This window comes from Salminus brasiliensis, chromosome 4 (assembly GCF_030463535.1).
Source record: "Salminus brasiliensis chromosome 4, fSalBra1.hap2, whole genome shotgun sequence".
Taxonomy (NCBI): domain Eukaryota; kingdom Metazoa; phylum Chordata; class Actinopteri; order Characiformes; family Bryconidae; genus Salminus; species Salminus brasiliensis.
The window spans coordinates 2,897,347-2,909,774 of NC_132881.1; positions in this window are offsets into that span (position 1 = coordinate 2,897,347).

Below are 12,428 nucleotides of genomic sequence, written 5' to 3' on the forward strand. Positions count from 1 at the left end.
AACTATGGACCACCTGGTGGGGCCTGAGGACTAGTATGCGAAACATTGCCTGAAACGCTTTTCAGACTTCTGGTCAGAACCTCACTGGTACTTCTATCTAGGTTTGTGTCGTTCACCCAGGCAGCTCCATCCCAGCTCCCAACTCGTATCCATGTTGGACCTACCAAACTGTGGACCATCTAGGGGGGCTTAAGGACCAGTCTGAGAAACACTGCTCCTAGGAACCACACTCCAGCTTTAGCATTTGCCAGAATACAAGCATCTACCTGACCAGATACTTGTCCTGTTCTTGCCGTTTCCTGACTCTGCCTTTCAGAGAGCTCTCCCCGGGTCACAGGAAGTGCTGTCGAGCGATGACTCATCACACAGGAAACAGGAAGTGCCCTCACATGCCTGCTTCATGCCTCAGCGTCACCTCAGCCACCCTGATGATAACAAGGGGTTATGCTCCGGGTGTGTGCAGTAATCTCCTGAGGGTATTTGCATGTATGAGTCGGTGTGTGTGTGTGTGTGTGTGTGTGTGTGCGTGTGTACATACAGGTATTACCATTCAAAGGAGTTGCTCTTAGCATACATTCTCATATTAATATTTATCAACCAGTCATTTAAAGCGTTGTGCTGCTTTGGAACACCTAAAGTATGCACATTAAATGGCCAAAAGTATTGAGACACTTATCCATTACACCTACAGGAGATTCTATGACCCCCCTTTCTGGATAGGGGCCCTTTTTGCAGCTCTAACAGCAGCAGGTTTGGAGCTCTGCAGTTACTGAGTCAGCAGCAGAGCGTTGGCGACTTTTCTGCACTATGCTCTGAGCTCAGCACTCTGCCCTGACCCCGCTCTGTACTTTGACGTGGTCAGACACTCTGTGGCTGAGCTGCTCTCTGTGGTTCCTCCTAAATGCTTCCACTGATCTAAGAGGGAAAAAATTGAGAGAAGACATTGGAGAGAGCACGGCCAATTGTGCCTCCTCTGACTCCGGCTGCTGATGGCAAAGCGCCATGGCCCGGCATTCGCACTCATGACCCCCCCTGGCCATTGTGGTAGCGTATTGGACCATCCAGTCTTGTAGAAGCTCTGAAATTGCTACGCAATGATCTCCTGGGGGTGTCTGAGGGTGCGTATGTGTCTGCTGAGAAGAATGTGGGGATTTGTATGCGAATGCAGGCTGTGTGTGACTGTACACTGAAACGTCAGTCAGTGAAGCCCTCAGGAATGTCTTACTAAGCTTGCATCTCCAAATCAGCAGAAACACAAACACACGCTCCAGACGAATGAGTCAGTTCACGTGAGTCAGTGATATCAGGGATGAAGAGGATAAATTGAGGCATGAGCTGAATTCCATTCAGATTCAGCAGTTCAGCATAATTCACCATTACCCCCCCTCCCCACATCAAGCCTCAAATTCCAAGAACATAAGCACACAAACACACACTGATATCATCAGGATGGCCTGTTCAAAAGTTCGGACAGTCTGAGCATCGCGAGCCCTCAGATTTCTCCGACCAGGATTAGCAAATCAGGCCTGAGGTACATTCTCGGAATCTGCACCGCTTGAACCTGACAAACTTCAGTCAAACTTCTGACTTCTTCTAAGCAACTGTCTTAAGATCTGAAAGGGAAAGTCATCGATACCCACAGGGAAGGCTATTAGAAGAGTCTACGGCAGCTTTTTACGATGCGGAATGTCATCGGGAAATGTTCGTTCAGGGGAACTGTGGAGGTCAAGTGAGATCTGGAGGCTAGATTAGATGCTGTGTACTGAGGAGGTCAGCATAGATCTTTTCGGCCACAATTGTTACAAAGGAACATTTGTAAAGAACAATTTGTAAAAGGAACATTTGGAGGGGGGGAAAAAGAGGGAACTGCACTTGATGGAAAGAATACCCTGCCAACTGTGAAGCATGGGGTTGTGTGGCTGCCAGTGGCATTGGCTGTATTGCACAGGGCTTCAATGTGAAGACTGGATTCCACAAAATACCAGCAAATCCTGGATGCAAATATCAAGCCATCTATAAAAAGACCAAAGCTATGAAGAGGATGTCTTCTGTTCCATTGTCCAAAGCGTCCTCAAGTCCAACATGGACTACCTGAAGAGACACAAAAACGGAAACGGCAGCAAGACAACCCAAGAACATCTCAGGACTAGAGGCCATCTAGAGGAACGTTTGGAACACATACTATATGCGAGTGTCTCTGATTTTACTACAACTGCACACACACACGCAAACACACACACACACACACACACAAAACCTCTGGGGTGTAAGTGCAGATGTCTCAGCCACCCAGCATTAGCGCTCTCCTGACACACGACAGTTATGTGGGAGCCAGGCAGTAATCTCAGGCGTTAATCACACTCTGTGTGTGTGTGCGCGCTGGTGCGTGTGTGTGTGTGTGTGTGTCTGGTGTCCAGACTCTGCCAGTTAACTCCCCCACAGGAGAGATCAGAGGGGACAGTTTAAACAGCCCCAGCCTGGCTGCCCCCAAGGCACACACACACATATGCCCACACACACAGTGTGGGTGTTCTGGAGGACAAAAGAGTTGAATAAAAAACATGGTGGTGGTGGTGGGGTGGGGTGAGGGGGTATTTAGTCAAAGTGGTCAAGAAATGGTCAACCTATAGAGTACGACAGTCGTGTGGAAGAAGAGAGGAGGCCGGGGGTAAAGGTGGGTTTTTGGGACAGACACAGGGGGGATACAATATCATGACGACATCTTCATAGCTATGGGCTGAGGGGAACATGCATACACCCCCCACCACACATACACACACACATCTGGGATCTCTGGCTTATCTGTGGGATCTTTTGGAATGTGAGGAGTGAGTCTGAGGGGTACCCGGGTCACAGGTCAACGGTCAGATGTTAATTTAGCGTCTGGATTCCACGGCCTGGGAGAGTTAACATTCATTAATTACGATATTAAAGGGTCGGTGCTGCTCGCACGCTCACTCTCTCCCTCACTCGCTCGCTCATTCCTATCATACCTGAGGGTGTAGATGACAGGCCTGGATAACAGCTCATGTGGAGGGAGTTTAAATGGCTGCAGAGTTTAAAGTGTCCGTGTGTGTGTGTGCGCACTAAGGTGTGTATGTACATGTAATAATAATGAAATAATATTATGTGTATATAAAAAGCATATATATAAGTATATATACACACATATTTCTATATGTAATAATATACAGTTTGCATTATATATATTTGTTGCTACATGTATTAGATATATATCATATCCCATATATATTACATGAAAGTCTCTATAGTTAACTATTCATGCTGTATATATTATACAAGTATCTATAGGCGATACTACATCCAATATGTATTGTACCTCCTATATACATGTGTATATATTTCTTTAATAATATATCAAAAGTAATAAATCCCATATGTATTATATGTATCTATAGGTAATTATATATGCAATAAAATTACATCCCATATGTATTGCATTGTCTATATGTGATACTACATCCAGCATGTATAATATAATACACTATACTATAATATAATATAATAGAATAGAATATCCTATAATATAATGATAAGAAGTAATATATCCCATATTATGTAGTATATGTATCTACAGGTTATATATGTATGTATACACACACATATGCAATAATATTACATCCCATATGTATTGTATTAATAATACAAAAGTAATATAGTAATAATGCATCCTATATGTATTACATATGACCATGTCCACATGTAATAATAGTACTAATACATCCTTATTATCTATATGCAATAAAATGACATCCCATATGTATTGCATTGTCTATATGTGATACTACATCCAGTATGTATATAATATAATATAATATAATATAATATAATATAATATAATATAATATAATATAATTATAAGAATATATCCCATGCATTTCTGCAATAATATTACATATGTAATATAGTAATATAGTAATCATGCATCCTATATGTATTACATGTGACATATGTAATAATAATACTAATACATCCTTTAGGTGTTATATAAGCATCTACATGCGATAACACATGCCATATGTATTGTAAATATGTCCTTAAGTTTGTTATAATATATGATTATGTATATTCATTAATATGTCGTATTTGTTTTAGATATTGTTGCTGTTGGTACAAAACCTGTTTTTGGCTGCTGTTGAAATTCTGTGGTAGTTCCAAAGCAGTTGACATAAACACAGCTTGGTATGAGTTGTAGCGTTGGCATAGAAACATCACTTCTTCACTTCCTGTTAGTGCAAAACAGTGCAGTACATCGACTAACTCGGTCAACCAGCCACAGTAGCTCACAGGATTACGAGTTTGACGGCAGTGTACAGTATATCCTCTATACATGCATAAACATGGCCACGTGTATACATCGCACTGTACAGAACCACAGAGTGAACCCTGCTCAGGGTCCCGAGGGCGGTTCTTGTTGACATTAGTGTGTCGCTTCTGTGCTGTGAGCAAAACGATGTAGTTTCCTTTAACAGGAAATGACACGGAACACAAACCCCACAAAACGGAAATGTCACCCACTCAGCCTTACTTCATTCAGAACATAATTAGTCATGTACTCATGACCCATCCTCACACAGATACCCAGGAATAGCCCCGCCCTGGTACACTATTCATATGTCAGTACATAACTAACTTCAGTTATTACTCAGCTATTACTGATAGTGCCATCTTATTCCATTGTACTTATACTCCCTAATGAAACACAAGCTGAAAGTGCACACTCTGGAGTAATCAGATGACCACGGCATCACCATGGTAAGGGCCAGGGTTAATAAGGGCTATATAAGTCTTTAATGACGTCAGACATAGCCCTACATCAACCTTTATAAAGGCTTATTTCAACAAAGGACATCAAAACTGGCCAAAGCCCCCTGTACGCTAACGGATGTTTCTCAAAATAAGCCTTTGAGTGGTTGACCACGTGGAAGACTGGGGTTCAATTCCTTGTCTGGGTGACTATGCTGTGCTACACCAATAAGAGTCCTTGGGCCAGACTCCTAACACTACATTGGCCCACCTCTGTATTATGAGTAAGTGGCTCTGGATAAATGCCATGAATGTTTATCTGCTCCACAGAGTCCTATTCTTTTGGCAGTACTTCAAACATTTGGACATGTAGTGCATATCCACCACTGACGCTACAACAGTTTAGCCACCCCTCCACTCGCTGGCCACTTTATTAGAAACACTCTACCTCCGCGCTTCCACTCGCTGGCCACTTTATTGGAAACCCCTACCTTGTGCTCCCACTCGCTGGCCACTTTATCAGAAACACCCATCACAGCATGTTTACTCGCTGGCCACTTTATTAGAAACACTGTACCATGGACTCCCACTCGCTGGCCACTTTATCAGAAACACCCATCACAGCACGTTCACTCGCTGGCCACTTTATTAGGAACCCCTACCTTGTGCTTGGACTACCTTGGTATGATAACTGGCACAACTAGAGGATTTAACATGTATAATACACACACCCACCCACACACACCTACACACACACACTTAGATGGGTGTCTAAGAGCAGGAGCAGGAAGGATGATGTCGCTTGACAGATGACACATTTTCCATGGGATCACAAGGGAATGACAGAGAAAGAGAAACCTGCCTCAGCCTGCAGAGGTGTTACTCAACCGCTGAGCAACGTGACTGCCTTCCAGTTCATCCCCTACGCTGACAGACAGAGGAACAACTGGTGACAAAAGAGGAAGTAGGAGCATGTACAGGACAGGACATGACCATGAGCACGCCTTCTCACACACACACACACACACACACACAGCAAAACACTACGCATTGATTTGTTTTGTCATTTTCCTGCTTTTGTCCTTCCACTCACTGGCCACTTTATTAGAAACACCCCACCTCGCACCTCCTGTAGCTGACCACTTTATCAGAAACACCTGTCTTGCACTTCAACTTGCTGGCCACTTTATCAGAAACACCCTACGTTGTACAGTTACTAATCCTCATTACTTTTGCAACACACACACACACACACACACACACATATTCTGCTCCTGACCCTTTAACACCTGACCCCTGCTGGACAGGCATGCTCTTCCTGCTTCCTATTTGGAGCAGGAAATGTCGGCTGCTACGGAAACAAGCCCGGCAGGAAGGAAGTGACCTCACAGCACCTGCATGGAAGCTGGAGAACGCACTCACACACACACACACACACACACTCTGTGACTTCCTACTGCTCACAGCTGCATGGGAAATACACCTCTGTGTATGTATGTGTGTGTGTGTGTGTGTGTGTGAACTTCACGGCTCATTTTAAAGGTTTTAAGTTCTAAACCACCCCAGTGCTGTTTTCCAGATAACTCGCCCACCCACACACACACTGCTACAGAAGTAATAAGAGTGCACACACTCTGGAAGGTGGGCAGAGTGAGGGGTGAGGCTGATGGTACGGCGCTGGTTCGCCGCAGGAGCTGTGGTTTGGTGTACAGTGCAGTTCAGGGCTTCAGGGTTGCTTTGTTGCGTCACGGCTCGAGCTCCGTCTTTAAAGCTGAGTGTTTACTGTGGTTGACTATTATTCATTTCCTGGAAAGGCTCTGCTCGTCTCCGTGACGACATAGATCCCCACACACACAGACTCAATAGGCTTGTTTTGGTTCTTGTCTGTTCGGTTCTTCTGTTACAGTGGAAACCGGACCTCTTGCCCCCCCCATGCCTTTTCCACCCTGGCAACAAAATCATATTCTACATATTTTACAATTCACAAGGAGCTCCTGTCCACTGGTGGCGCGGTTTTGCCAAATACACACAACCCAGCCTGTCATGTCCTTGAAGAAGAATTGAGAAAACAGCAGAGCAGAGCCACAGCGTCCAGCGTTTCTCCATTATGGAACTTCTAAAAAATGAATTAATTAATAGACCTGAGGGAGATTCTTTGTTCAGGTAAAGGTGAAGCATTCAACCCCAAGAACACTGTACCAGCTATTAAGCATGGTGGTGGCAGCATCAGGCTCTAGGGCTGAACATGTACATTCCACTAGTGGAATAATAAAGAAGCAGGACTACCTCAGAATTTCCCTGCATGACCTCAAACTCCACTGTTCAACTGTGGAGGTGCTTTGAGGAACTTTCAAAAAGTAGTTCACTGAAGGTTCCTCAAAGCACCTCATGAGGCCCCTCAACAGTTACGAATGGAAGAAGGTTAAATGGTTGGGCTAGATGGTTGAAACCACAATTGGGTTCTGCAACAGGACAATGACCCCAAACACACATCAGAGGTGGTGGTGAATGGATGAAGCAAGCTTTTGGAATGGCCTTTCCAAAGTTGTGACCTCAACCCTATTCTAATTTGAATATGTGGACTGTGCTGAAAAGCTGGGCCTGTCCTGGAAAACCAACATTAAAACCAATTATTATTATTATTATTATGATTATTATTAACAACAATAACAACAGCACTACTACTAGTACTACTATGTTTTATTATTTTATGATTAGTAGTGGTATTATTGTTATTATCATAACTATTTGTATTATTGATATTAGTAAAATTATTGTTATTATTATTAATGTACTACTACTACTACTACTAATATTTTTATTTATATATAAAATATACTTATTTTTATAATAATAATAATAATGCCACAGATTGGATCTCAATCTTTAATTATCTTCATTGAGTGTGTGACCCGAGTGTGTGAGTGAGAGTGTGTCCAGTTATGCGAGCATCCTGTCCTATATTCTCCTGCTGGCGAAGCTCCAAGCAGATTATGATCATATTCATCCAAACTGCTTTTAATATCCAGGCCTGAAATGCCAAGGTCATATTGATCAGCAGGACACTGACGGAATTAAAATGTATGGACTGAATTACGGCCATAGTGTCCACTGAGACGGTCAGGCTCGCACTCACGGTCACTCACACTGAGGTTCTGCTGTATAAGCAAAGTGAATAATCATGTCTGATGGCTGAGAAACAGAAGATATGCAAAAAATATTCAGTACACACTCATGTTTAAGCGCGCGCGCACACACGCACACACACACACACACACACACACACACACACACACAGTGATGTGGGTGTGTCTTGGCAGAGTGTACACTGTAAGGCAGTTTTGCTGAGGCTACACAGATATCTGGGCCACAAGGACAGCCTACTGACACACATTCTATCCACACACACACACACACACACACAAAATGTTAAAGAAAAAAATAAATATTAATTTTAATAATAATAAATAATATTTTTGTCAGTTACAGTTTTAGTCACCACTTATATTCTACTACACCACATCAGATACAGATTACAGATGACATTTTTTGGTGATTCATTTAAAACAATAAATCTATTACAACTTCATTTTGCATAGATTTTACATTTGAGTGTTTTTAACATTTTAACTCTATTCCAGACTCAAGTTAGAATGTCCAGATATCAGTTTCTTAATTCTGGATACTAATGTTATTAAAACGTATTATATGTATATATAAACATTTACGATATAAAATTTCTCTAGAATGAAATGATTGGATAATTTTATTTACTTAATTTTAACTCAACTTCATTTTCCAATCATTTATCTTACTTCATTCTGCACATTAATTTTATTAAAACACATTTTCATTAGAACTTTATTCTGGACATGAATGTTATTAAAGCTTCATTTTGGATATTGATCTTAAATAGTAAAATATCTGGTATCAGATGTATTAGAATTTCATGTTGGATATTAATCAAAACCAAAGTTTATTTTAGGTAATAATTTTATTAGAATGGATACTCTTTTTATTACAGCTTCATTCTTGGAGACTAATTTTAGTAAAATATCTGGTATCAGTTGTATTAGAATCTTTGAATTATTAGTCTATTCAAACTAGCTGAAGTTTTCTTAAGTGAATAGCAAAACACTTTTGTAAGTCGCTCTGGATAAGAGCATCTGCTAAATACCGTAAATGTAAATGTAAATTAGAATTTCATGCTGAATATTGACATAAACCAAACTTTATTCAAGGTATAAATTTTATAAGAACTTTTCTGAATATTCTAAATATTAATGTTGTTAGAGCATCTTTGCAAATATTATATTAAATATTATATTTTATTATATATTAAAATTTTTTGGAATCTATTTCCTAAAATTTATTTAGCTTTTTATTAATGTATTTAATTAATTTAGTTCATTTATTATTCATTCTAGAAAATTATTTTAGATGGATGGAACTCACATATTACATATATGTATTATAACTGATATTTATATTTGCTTATATGTTTACTAATTATATGTACATATATTTTTCTATTTACCAACCAGAATATATGTATGAAGCATGCACTACATATGCAATATTTATACATATATTCTAAAATCGAATGGCGCATATTTAGTTTCTGTATGGCTGGAAAAATCCGTAACCATGGCACATATAAACAGATCTGATTGGGTGGCGCTCACCTCTTTTTTGCATAATGTTTGAGCGGAGGCATAATCACATGCTCAAAACTTGATCACCCCGACTCGAACCATCGTCCCACATCCGTGCCATAAAAGGACAGGCTTGTCCGAACATGCTAATGTGCCCAGCAGTGAATGGTGGATAGCGAGGACTCAAACAGATTCCAGACTAGGAAAACATTTCCGCCTGTGTGTAAACAGAGCATAAATATGACTGTGCTGTTTTCATAACCCCAAGCAGAGCGCTGAGAGAGTGGACGGAGGTGGTGGAGTAAACACACACGTTCAGGCCTTCTGCTTCTCTTTTAGTGCAGCAGGTTAACTCCCACACTCTACGCTGACAGGACATCGTGGGTGCACACACACACACACACACACTTCTGCACGCTGCATCTACTGCTTTTCTTAGGTGGCGTTTCCGTGTTCTTTTGCAGGAGCATGTCAATCCTTTGAGATGAGAGACTCCGACTTACTTAGCGACGTCAGTTTTCCTTTCATCACAGAAAAGCCTTCAGTCTGACAGCCAGAGCGAAGTGCTACCTACAATAACTGCTGTGTATGCTAGTTTCCACAATACTTGCTTTAGCTGCAGTTACAGAGATCACATTCCCTTAAAACGTAATAAACGTTTATTAGCTATTATGCTATGGAATAGCCATATTCCCGCTACACTCGCTACAGGCTAATCGCTCAGCTCAAATAGCACCGTATTTACTGTGTGTAGCACAACAGACTTCACTCCGACCTGGCGACTAAGACACTGACGACTCATGACTAAAACTTGCACCCTGGAGACTCAAAACTCGAAATCTCACCTTGCGCCCCAGAGACTGACAGGTATTGAGTCTTGACGGGTACTTGCAGCCAAGAGACTCAATTCGGGTCTCACACCTTTAGTTGAGAGAGTTGAGACTGGACTTGGAATCATATCCCAGAAGCTCAAATTTCAATGTTAGACTCGCTCCCCAGAGCCTCAAGACTTGACTCGACTTGGACTTGTACCCCACAACTAGAGACTGGCACCCTAAAGACTCAACTTGGTCTTCCATATCAGGGACTTGAGACTAAATGCCATATCGCACCCCAAAACCTCAAGACTCGACTCAGACTCCCAATCCAGAGATTTGACTCTGCTTCAGAGACTTGAGACTTGGACTTTGGACCCCAGAGAGATTGAAGACATGACTCCAGACATTTGACTTGCATTCCAGCGACTCAACTCGCCCCTCCCCCCAGAGGCTTGAGACATCGGAGTACACTCGAACTCCAGAGACTTGAGACTTGACTCAGACGGTCACTGCAGAGACTCAAGATACCTTCAAGACACATCATCAGAAGGGAAGGGGGCTGCTTCAGCACCACTGGTCCAGTGCAAAACCAAAGACGTAACACTGTCTATGGAGATTGTGTGTCCAACTGTCCCTTTAAAGCTGCTGATCTGATCCTTGTGTTGTTCTCCAGTGAAGGCTCTTGGTCTTCCCTCTCTCCGTTTCTGTCTCAGTTGGCTGTCTGCCAGGCTTGATTTCGCAGTGACCATATCTCCCGGCCTGGACCGACGCGCTGCTTTGGAATGCGGGGAAATACTTGTCAGTCTGTTTCTTTTCCCCCCCCAGGAATATCAGGCAATCTGGGAGATATGACGATGAGGCAGGATTTATGACTGCTTTCCTTTGTGTGCGGTTGGGATTCACACGGTTTGTGAAATTAGGTCGATTGCAGGGGAGGACGCGTGGGTGTGTGTTTGTATGAACAAGAGAGATTCGATAAAGATGAAGGGGAAAAGGTGAATTCTGTCAGGAGCTTAAAACTCCCCTCTGTTATTGAGTATAGCATTGCATCATCAGGGAAGCACAGCTGTAGAAACACAGTAAGGCAGGTAGAAAGACCAATTGCGGTTTCACTCATTGTGGGAATGCTTACATACAGTATGGATAGTCAAACTCAGATTTTATTCAGATGCTATTACATCATCGCTGTCGGACCAAAACCCAATATATCCCAAATTACATCTTTACAGTAGAAGGAAAAAAGTTGGAGATTCGACTTGGACTCAAACTTCAGAAACTGTAGAGTTGACAGCAACCCAAAAGACTCGACTTGGACTTGCAGCCCAGAGACTCACACCTAGAATCTTGAGACTGGACTTGGATTCCTACCCCAGACACTTAAATTTCATCCTAGGGATTCAACTTGGACTCAAAATTCAGAAACTGAAGCAACTCAGGCTCCCAACCCAAAAGACTCGGCTTGGACTTGTACCCCACAGACTTGAATCGCAACTCGAGACTGTTACCCCAGAGACTCAGCTTGGTCTTCCACATCAGAGACTTTAGATTCAATGCCACATTGCACCCCAGAGATTCAAGATTCGACTCAGACTCGCAATCCAGTGGTTTGCCTCCAGACTCGAGGCTCAGATTTGGACCCCAGACTTGGACTAGAGACATCGCTTATACTTGCAGCCCAGGGATTCAACTCTGAACCCCAAAAAACTGAGACTCGATTCCAACTCCAACCCAGGCGAATTGATTCAGACTCGTGCCCAGAGACTTTCAATGGACGTCAATGTAAAAAGACTTTATTCCAAGTCATTTTGGAGCATTTCTATTGGTCCATTTATTTTGAGGTTTGGACACAATCTACAAACGACTGCCAGATTCACATTAGGTTAAAAAGTGAAAAATGGAAAAATGGAGATTGTCATACATACATTTATCTTTAGTCATGCAAAAATAACAATGACCACCTCCATTACGCTCATGCCATTCATTGGCCATTTTATTTGAATATATAATAAACAAAAATAAACAAATTTAGGCTCCAAGTGGCTCAGCAGTAATGTGCTTACAGTATAGCCTGGGGGTTGCAAGATCGAATCCCGAGCCATGCCTCTTTCCATCAGTGGCCAGAGAGAGTCAGAGAGAGCACACCTGGCTGTGCTTTCTCCGGGGTGACTCGATGATGCCGGCACAGGGG